The sequence below is a fragment of the Pongo abelii genome, chromosome X, assembly GCF_028885655.2.
Source record: "Pongo abelii isolate AG06213 chromosome X, NHGRI_mPonAbe1-v2.0_pri, whole genome shotgun sequence".
NCBI lineage: Eukaryota > Metazoa > Chordata > Mammalia > Primates > Hominidae > Pongo > Pongo abelii.
The window spans coordinates 95,872,155-95,881,583 of NC_072008.2; positions in this window are offsets into that span (position 1 = coordinate 95,872,155).

Consider the following 9,429-nt stretch of genomic DNA (forward strand, 5'->3'; position numbering starts at 1 on the left):
GACTCACAAGTCTATTCTGGAGCTGAGGTTTCTGGTTCTGGCTCTGGTGTTTTGGGGATTTTTCATGACTTCACTTGGGTGTGATGTATCTAGCTGGCAATCTCTGGTACTTTAATGGCTGTGGGGGTAGATAATAGAATAGTGAGAGAGCCCTTCCAGACTGGAGTTAGTTGGGAATTTGGGGTTCCATCCTTCTAAGCCTTAATGATATCTGGTGAGCTTGGAGGATATAGAAGTGGGTATTTTTTCCCTTCAAATTTTGGGTTTGTTTGTAACCCATATTCCCAGAGAGCCTGTTGGAAGCTTGCTAAAGGAGAGGCATACCTAGGTGATTGTGGCAATTTCTTCACCTAGTAAGAAGTCAAAATATAGGAATGTCCTATCATATGAGGCCTCAAAGGGGCTTAATTGCAAGGGAGCCTTGGGGGCAACACAGATCTGAGGAGGGCTAAGGATAAGAGGTACTGCCATGGCTGTGCAGTTTCCTGATAGAGTATATAGAGGATGCATTTGAAGGTTTGGTTAGTTCTTTCCACTTTTCCTGTAGATTGTGGCCTCCAGGCAGAGTGAAGGTACCACTTTATTCCTAGGGCACTACTAACCTGTTGAGTCACTTGGGAAATGAAGGAAGGACCACCGTTGCTCTGCAATAACCTGGGGAGCCTGAACTGGGAAATAAGTTCCTTTAGGAAAAATTTACTAATCTTTTGTGCCTTGATAGTCCTTGTGGGGCAGGCTTCTACCCATCCTAATGTAGGTGTCCACACAGACCAAGAGGTACTTATACCTGCAGTGTGCAGGGAGCTGAGTGAAATTCATCTACCAGTCTGCCCAGGGTAGGCACTGCTACTTTGGACTGGACTTATTAATGGAGTGGGCTTCCCTCTCTGGGGATTATTTATGGTGTACAAGGTGCTTGACAAACCATTGAATAGTTTTCTTTAGTCCCTTCCCACTGAACACCCCTTTACAAATTTTCCCTAAACTGTTTTTTCCAAAGTGGCCAAGTATTGATGACTTTCCATTGGGAGGGTTTAGGTAGATGGAGAAGTCCTCCCAACCTGTACCATCCATTGATTTTCTTTTAGATACCCATGTTGTGTGGCCAAATCTATTTTTCTCCTTAGTGTATTAGAAAGTGGGAAGTTCATTGGGGAGTGAAGGGAGTAAAGCCCCCACGAGTGTATCTTTTGAGATGGCTACCTCTTTAGCTTTTTGGTCTACTGAACTATTTCCCTGTGCAGTTTCATTAGAGATTTTTTGGTGTCCTTTGTGGTGTACTACTGCCACCTCTTGTGGGAGATGAAGAGCCTCTAGTGGCTCTAAGATTTGAGGCCTGTACTTAATAGAAGTATTCAGAGCTGTTAGATATCCCTTTCCTCCTAGGTAGCCTCATGGGTGTGAAGCACCAGATAGGTATATTCGGAACCTGTGTAGATTCTCTTTCTTTCCCCTAGTTTTAGGGCTCTGATCAACACGATAAGTTTGGCTAGATGTGCTGAGGTCCCTGGGGAAAGAGATTTAGCCTCTCTGACTTGGTGAAGGCACAGTATAGTGTACCCTGTATGTCTAGTTCCATTTCTGACAAAGCTACTCCCATCTGAAAACCATATTTCATACAGATTATCTATTGGCTGATATTTTAAGTCTTCATGGCTGGCATAAACTTGGTTAAGTGTCTCACAACACAAATGTGTTGAGTTATTGTCTCCTGGTAGTAAGGAGTAAGGAGGCTGGGTTAAGGGTAGAATACTACTCAACTGTTACCTGTGAGTTTTTTAACAACAAGACTTGGCACTTTAGCAGTCTGTTGTCAGTGAGCCATCGTGACCCTTTTATGTCTAATAAGGTGCCTATTTGGTAGGATCTCAGGAGCCAAACTGACTGTCCCATGGTGAGTTTGAGGGCTTCCTCAAGTAGAGGACTGCTGCAGCCACTATTTTGAAGCAATGTGGTCAACCTTATGCTACTATGTCTAGGTTCTTTGAAAAGTAACCAACAGGATATTGTATTGGCCTGATGGTTTAAATTAGAACCCCGTGAGTTAAAACTTGTTTTTCAGTGACAAAAGCCTAAAATAGTTTGGCTAGTATGGGTGGCCCATGGGCTGGGACATGTGACAGGGCAGTTTTTAGCTACCTAAACGCTTGCTCCTGATCCTTTTCCCAGATAAGTCGGTCCCTATTAGCCCTTCTTTTAGATCCTGATTAAACGATTTAACAATACCACCATACCCCAGTATTCAAAGTCTGCAAATCCTGTGATCCCCAGAAAGGCACAAAGTTGCTTTCAGGTGATTGGGGTAGGTATTCTAAGGATGACCTGTACTTATTCTGGGAGAGCTTACATACTCTGGGGGTCAAGATTATCCCCATATTTTGGACATCTTGTCTTAGAAGCTGTGCCTTGGCCTTGGACACCTTCTACCCTCTGTCTGTGAGGAAATTTAGTGTGTCTGGACTAGATGTTGGATTCCCAACTCTCTTGTGGGGGAGCAGATTAACAGGTCTTTTACATACTGTAGGAGATGCCCTCCCCACTCAAGCATTAGATCCTGCAAAGCTCTAGTCAAGGCTTACCCAAACAAACGGGAACTATCTCTAAAACCTTGTGAAAACACTGTCCAAGTGAGCTGTTGACTCTTTCCTTTTTTATTTGTCCACTAAAATGCAAATAGAGTTTGGAAGAATGAGTCTAGGGGATACAAAAGAAAGTGTCTTTGAGGTCTAAGACTGAAAACCACTAAGTATCTGGAGGTACTTCTACGATTACTTAAGGGTTGGGGACCATTGGGTTTATTGAGACTACTGCTTCATTTATAATTTGCAGATCCTGGACTAGCCTGTTTTCTCTCTTGCTCATTTTAACAGGTAAGATGAAAGTATTACAGTGTGAGTTATAGGGTATTAATAATCCATGTTTTAGAACTTTTTCAATAAGGGCCTGAAGTCCCTCTTTGGCCTCTGTCTGAAGAGGAAACTGACTTCTACAAGGGTAACAAGAAGGATTCTTGAGCTGAATTACTACATTATGATCTTTTCTGGTATTCGTGAGGCCTCAACCTCTGGATTAATGGGAAGCTCCGTGGGTAGTTCATCTTTGTGTGTGGTTTCCTTGAGACATAAGATTGCATTTGAAAAAGGGAGTGTTGGCTCTGGAGGAAAGGTTAATGGAGCCCCTAGTCTGAACAAAATATCTTTATTTAAAAGGAGCATAAGACATTCTGGCATCACTAAAACAAATGAGAAAAGACAGTTTTCCTCTACAGGCAGCACAGAGAACGAATAAACCTCCGGGTTATGGAAACCCCATTTACCCCCACACCTGGCAGGATTTGGAGAATAATTGCCTGGGAAAATAGGTAAGCTTATTGTCCTTCCTGCCACATCCAAACAGCCCTTGGCTCCATTCCTTCAATAGTGATGTTCAATCCAGGAGCCAACTGGAGTGTAGGAAGGACCCCTTCAGCTCAAAGCCATGAGGGGTTGCAATTCTGTCCTGGGCGCCCTTCAGTCCTCAGGAAAGTTTCATTTCCAGTGGCTGAGCTTGTGATAGAGGGGAGAAGCCATGCAGTTTATCCCACTGGGGAAATTGGCCCTCCAGTGGGCTGGCTTCCGGCATTGAATGCAGTTACCTGGAAGGGTATTCTGAAGGCAACATGGAGGAAGCTGGAGGACTTGTAGGGCAGCCATCAGTAGGAGCTTCCACTTTTGCTTTTGCCTCTCCCTTTCCTGAGAAAGTTCCTTTTCCTCCTGGTCCCAGTTGTAAAAGACAGAGAAAGCTATTTTGAGGATGTCAGGCATATGGGTGTTGGGGCACAGTACTTGTTTTGGGAGTTTCCTCTATCTGGAGCTTCCCAAGTTAGAAAATTGTTCTTTTGTACTAGTTGCCCTCCTGGTGGCTCTGGATCTAGGTTTGTATGTTTCATTAGGGCTCTTTGTAGCCTCTCTAGGAAAGCAGTGAGGTTTTCAAGAGGGTCTTGATTTATTAAGGACAATTTTTTTTAATTCACAGGTTTTCTTCTGCTAGCCTTCATTCCCTCTATCAGACAGAGGAACAGTGGTTCTTTGTCCACATACCCCCATGGGTATTGTAATCCTAGTTGGCATCGACCTGGGGAACTGCAGTGATTCCCACAGGGTAGCCACCAGGGTCAGTCATTTGCATCGTGTTTGCAAATTGCTGGGCTGCCTCCATAATGGAGTCACATTCTCCCTCTAGACAGAGGTTGCCCTAGTATGACTAATAGGTCCCTGCAGGTGAGTTCAAATGTTAATTCCAGTTTATGGAACCATTTGATGTGTTTCTCAGAGTCCTCTATAAATCTCCCTTGTCCCATTTTAATTTGGCTCAGGTCCTGCATAGTGAATGGAGACTGAACTCTAGTGGGTCCACTGGGGCTGCAACCCTCCTGAAATGAGCATAACTTAAGGGGCTGGTGTCCAAAGGATAACCTTGGGTAGGGAGGGGAAGCCTCCAGGACTAGGAGACTTGGATATAATGCAGTAAAAGGGTCAGTGGGGTTTGAGCTAAGCCTTACACTTAGGGTTTATGGGGCTTGAACCCTGTGCAAACCCAATAAGGGGTCTCCCAAACCAATTGGGGCGGGGCTCTCTGACTATGGCTGCTATCATCACTGGATTTATTTTACAAGCCTGATAAAGGTCAGGACAATTTCCTAGGGTCATGAAGACCTGTATATAAGGAATATCTGTCTATTTTCCATGGGGTGGCAAAACAAATCTAGTTGATGGATTATATTAAAATTGTCCATTTTCCAGCTATGATTCCTGGTCCCAGAGCTTGTATTCAACCCAGGCTATGTTACAGAAAAATATTAGCCTTTTCCTCTTTAGGGCTTGGTGGTCAAACTTTTCTCAGTTCTTTAGGATGCAACCAAGGGGCATGTCCTGTAGTACAGAGACATGATTACCCATCTGCGAAGAGAGAACAGAGGAGAAAAAAGAAAAAGAAATCCTTCCCTCTTATTCTTCTATTATCTTTTCCTGAACAGGGTGTCCCTCATTCATCCTGGGGATTCCAGAATGAACTGGTCTCACTGGATACCCTTAAGCTTGGTCCCCTCTTGTCTTATGGAGGTGCAATTACCCACTTGAGAACAGAGAATATACCAGTGTGAACACGGGGCCCCCTATTCATCCTTGGGGTTCTGGAATGAACTGGACTTATGGGGTACACCTAACCTTGCCTTCATCTTTGTTCTATGGTAATCTGTTCTGTGCCTATAGCCTGGGATCAGCCTTCATCTACTTCATCTATGTCCTATGGGTACTTTGGTCTTTTGTGCCTGTGGCCTTGGGTCACCCTGTATTACTTGTCTGTATGAGCTTATAATGACTCTCATTTGGAGCATTCTGCAACAAAATGATTATCTCTTTTCTCATATTCCCATTTCCCATGTTCCTTAAGTAGATGAGAATCATGTTTTTCAGCTAACTGCTGCAAGGGGACTGGACTTCCCTCCCTTCGAATATAACCTTGAAGGTTCTGATGCATATTGAGAAGGGCATGGAAATAGTTAAAGGAATGGAGGAAAATTTATATGCGGGGTTCCTTTGCCTCCTGGGATAACATGCAGAACAAATGCTTAAATGGACAGGACAATCCCTCTGCTAAAGAAAGAAGCAGGAGAAAACAAGACGGAGACTCATGGAAAGCCTTTATATGTTCAAAAAACAGTAGCCCTTGGATTAGAGAGGGCAACTTTTATTTGCCTTCTTGATGTAAAGGAGGAACCTCTGACGGACTTGGGGCTTGAGATAAGGGCTCACAAATTGCAATAAAAGCATTTTATTTTTTCTCAAAGGGGTGCTAACTAAACAAACAAAGCAAGTTGGTGGAGTCCTTAAAAGGCCACAGAGTGAGGTCCTATGCAGGTGGACGAACCGCTTCACAATAAACTGAAAATCTTAGCCTTGGAGCAAAGTAGGGACAAACAACATACAGAAAGTCATTAGAAGCAGGTAGAGCTGGGATTCTGATTAGTGTCTTTCCTGGCAAAGAGTCAACAGACAGAGGAAGCGTTGGAGGTTATCTGATCTGGTAAACAAAGTATAAATCTCAGGGGATATCTGCAATGCAGCTTGTCTCCCGGCTTCCAGGCAGACACAGCAAGAGCTATGGGTGTACAAATAACAAACAGGGAGTGCTATGTTTAAGGAAGAAACGGAAGTCGTACAGCATGCAAAGTGAAAGCAGAGAAAAGGCAGACTTTTCCCAAGGTAGACAGTCCAGCAGTTGTACAAGGCCATTTCAGGATATAGACAGAGAAAACAGGAAAGGAGGTGATGTGCACTTTTTGGGAAACAGCTAATTTTAGTTGAAGAAGCAGAGGAAATCCCAGACATCACATGGTCTTAGACTTTAGCCCTACCACTCTCATGAGCCTCCTGTCCAGGAGGGCCATTAGTGTCTCAGGTCTACTCAGTGCAGATTCCAAGTTCCTTCCCATCCCCATGAGCCACCTGTCAGGGTGAGCTGAGAGATCAGCCAGGGGAAGCAAAACCACTGTCACTGAGAGAAATCATTCTAGGTGTGGGGAGGCAGTGGTTAGTAAGCAGGAGAGCAAAAAGAGAAGAAAACTGCATGTGAGTGTTGAACACCTCCAGTCCAAGAAGGTGAGGCATAAAGGTGTCCTACCACTAGGGAACATATTCCAGTCATATGACAACAAAGTACATTATCAACAACAAACCCATACAGGTATGCAGAAAACTTGATCTTTGCCCCTTTGGAGGAAAGAATTTAGGGGTAGAAGTAGGTTTAAGGTAGAGGGAGAGATGGAGGCAAGTTTTAGAGCAGGAGTGAGAGTTTATTAAAAAGTTTTAGAGCAGAAATTAAAGGAAGCAAAGTACACTTGGAAGAGGGCCAAGAGGGTGACTTGAGAGATCCAAGTGCCCTGATTAGCCCTGGACTTAGAGTTTTTTACCTTGGCATGGATCTGGGGTTTGCATTTCTCCTCCCTTGATTGTTCCTTTGGAGTAGGCTGTCCGCATGCACAGTGGCCTACCAGCACTTGCAAAAGGCTGCATGCACAATATGTTGAAGCAGGAGAATAGCTTGAACCCGGGAGGCAGAGGTTGCAGTGAGCTGAGATCTAGAAAACAAGGAGGATGACCCCCTTTGGGGCACGCTGTAGGTTTTATGGCACCCATACTTGCCAGAGTAAAATTGAAGTAATATAGTCTTTGTGCACATTTACATTAAGGAAGTAGAGCCCTAAGGTCAACCTGCAAACTATAGAGTTCCTATGTCCACTTTTTCTCTATTTTATTTTCTGCCTTCTTTAAATCTGCTGTTTATTTTTCTACTGAGATAAAAACCACTGTTTGGATCTAATGGGTTTTTTTTTGTTGTTGTTTGCTTGTTTGTTTTTGGCAAGCCAGTGAATTTGTATTTATCTCATGGCTAAAGTACTGAAATAAAAGCTATAGATCTTTGTGAGTGTGTATGTGTATGTGTATGTGTGTGTGTATGTGTGTGTATTTGGAGGCCTAGATTTCTGTAATTTTCTGTTCAATTGGCAATTAAATCCATTTTAATTTCCCTCTAGCTAATGAGACTGTCTCTTCATATCTTATGATGTGAATTTTGCTATCTGATTTTCACCTGAGTTGTTTTCTTTAATATGCAGATTTAGGACTATTTAGCTGACAACTGCCAGGGTAAGAAAACAGGTTATCAAGAGTTGGCAAGTCTAAAATAGGAAAAATAAGGAGGTCTTAAGAATTTATGAGACATACTTCTATCAGCATGCCTAATACATCTCTGTATTTATGTGTTGTGTACACAATGTTTCACTACCAAAAATATATAAAGAAGCTCTAATTAATTGGCTTGAGAAAATAAAAGCGTTCAAATAAAGTACTTTATCAGGAAAGAAGAAAAGAGTAGTCAACTGCTTTTTTGAGTTTATGTAACTTAAGTAAAATCTTTAAGAACTAAGTTAGGTTTAAATTATTGGTAAAGTAATGTTAGAAATGTCTTAAGAATTACTAGCATACATTTTTGTTTGTATTTATTAATCAATCGACTTCATACTTATCCCTTTGAAATATTATAAGGTATCAAAATTTGGCACAGGGGTTACAAAACTACAAACCCAGCCTAAAACAGAATAATCTTTGCTTGTGTAACTTTTAATAAATAAGACATTGATATTAGTTTAATATAAATGGCTACATTTTGAATTACTTAGTAAAATTACTGTACCTTCTAATTTTGTGGCTCTAGGCAGTCTAGTTCACAGGCAGTAAGGAGGTTTGTTTTGGGAAATGACTGTTATCATCTATGTTTCAAAGCTAAACTATAAACTAACTTGTCATTATTTAGAATGCAAAGTTCTATTAAATTAAATAATAGATATTTCATTATTTGGGTATTTTCCAATAAAAATATGTTGTAGGAAAACTTGAACTTGCTAAAAAAATTGTGTCCTTTTTAAAAAGGGTGAACAAGTTTTGTCTAATTCAAAACTTATTTAAAAGTGATGTATAAAACAAGGTAAAGGAGCCAGGAAATAAGAAAAATGTACAGAAATTTATAAAAATAAAGAGTTTTTTGTGGTAAGAAAGCTTAAAGATAAATAATTTTATATGAGAAAGAATTTTGTATGGTAAATTTAGTCCTAAAATAAAGTGACTGGTTGTTTCAGAAAGACAGATGTTCAGGAAATACCAGAAAGTCCAAGCATGTCATTAAAGGTATCTGTAAGTCACAATAAGAGGATTTATTTTAAAAACTTATTTGATCAAGTTGTTTATAATTAAAGGAAAATTATAACTCTCTTTCTAGAGATTGGACTTGATGGAAAAAAACCTCTATATACACTAAATTATCGGTTAGAACAATAAAATTTTCTTAAGGGGTTTATTTACTCTTAATAAATTATAAGAGATTTAACATTTTCTAACCCCAAATTCAACTTTTATTTCATCTTGCAGTTTTTTGGCTTTCTCTCCCCTTTTAAAAGGTGAGTTTTCTTAAAGGCCTAAAGGAAATGTTTTCTCCCAACATAATATTCTCTGTACTGCAGAAAGTGTTTTATCTTGTCTCTTGTTAGCTGGCCTAACAGGCTTTATGTTTCATCAAATTAATTCCTATACCATTATTATTAAGTTTGGTTTGCTTAGAAAAAAGCTGAGATTTAATTTTCTTTTAAATTAAGGATATTACATCTGTGTATTTTCCTACATATGCTTTTAAGGTCCTTGTGACATTGAGTTACATGGCTTTTGACTCCTGGGTCTAAAAAGAACACCGAGTCTAGCTAAATCTTAAACACTGACAGCAATTAAAGCCTCATCTGCAGGCCTCATAGAAGAAGCCAATCAAAATAAACTGCATTCCTGAGACACAGGGCCAAAAACTAAAGCTATTCAACTCCTGAAGGCCCAGGGACTATTGTGG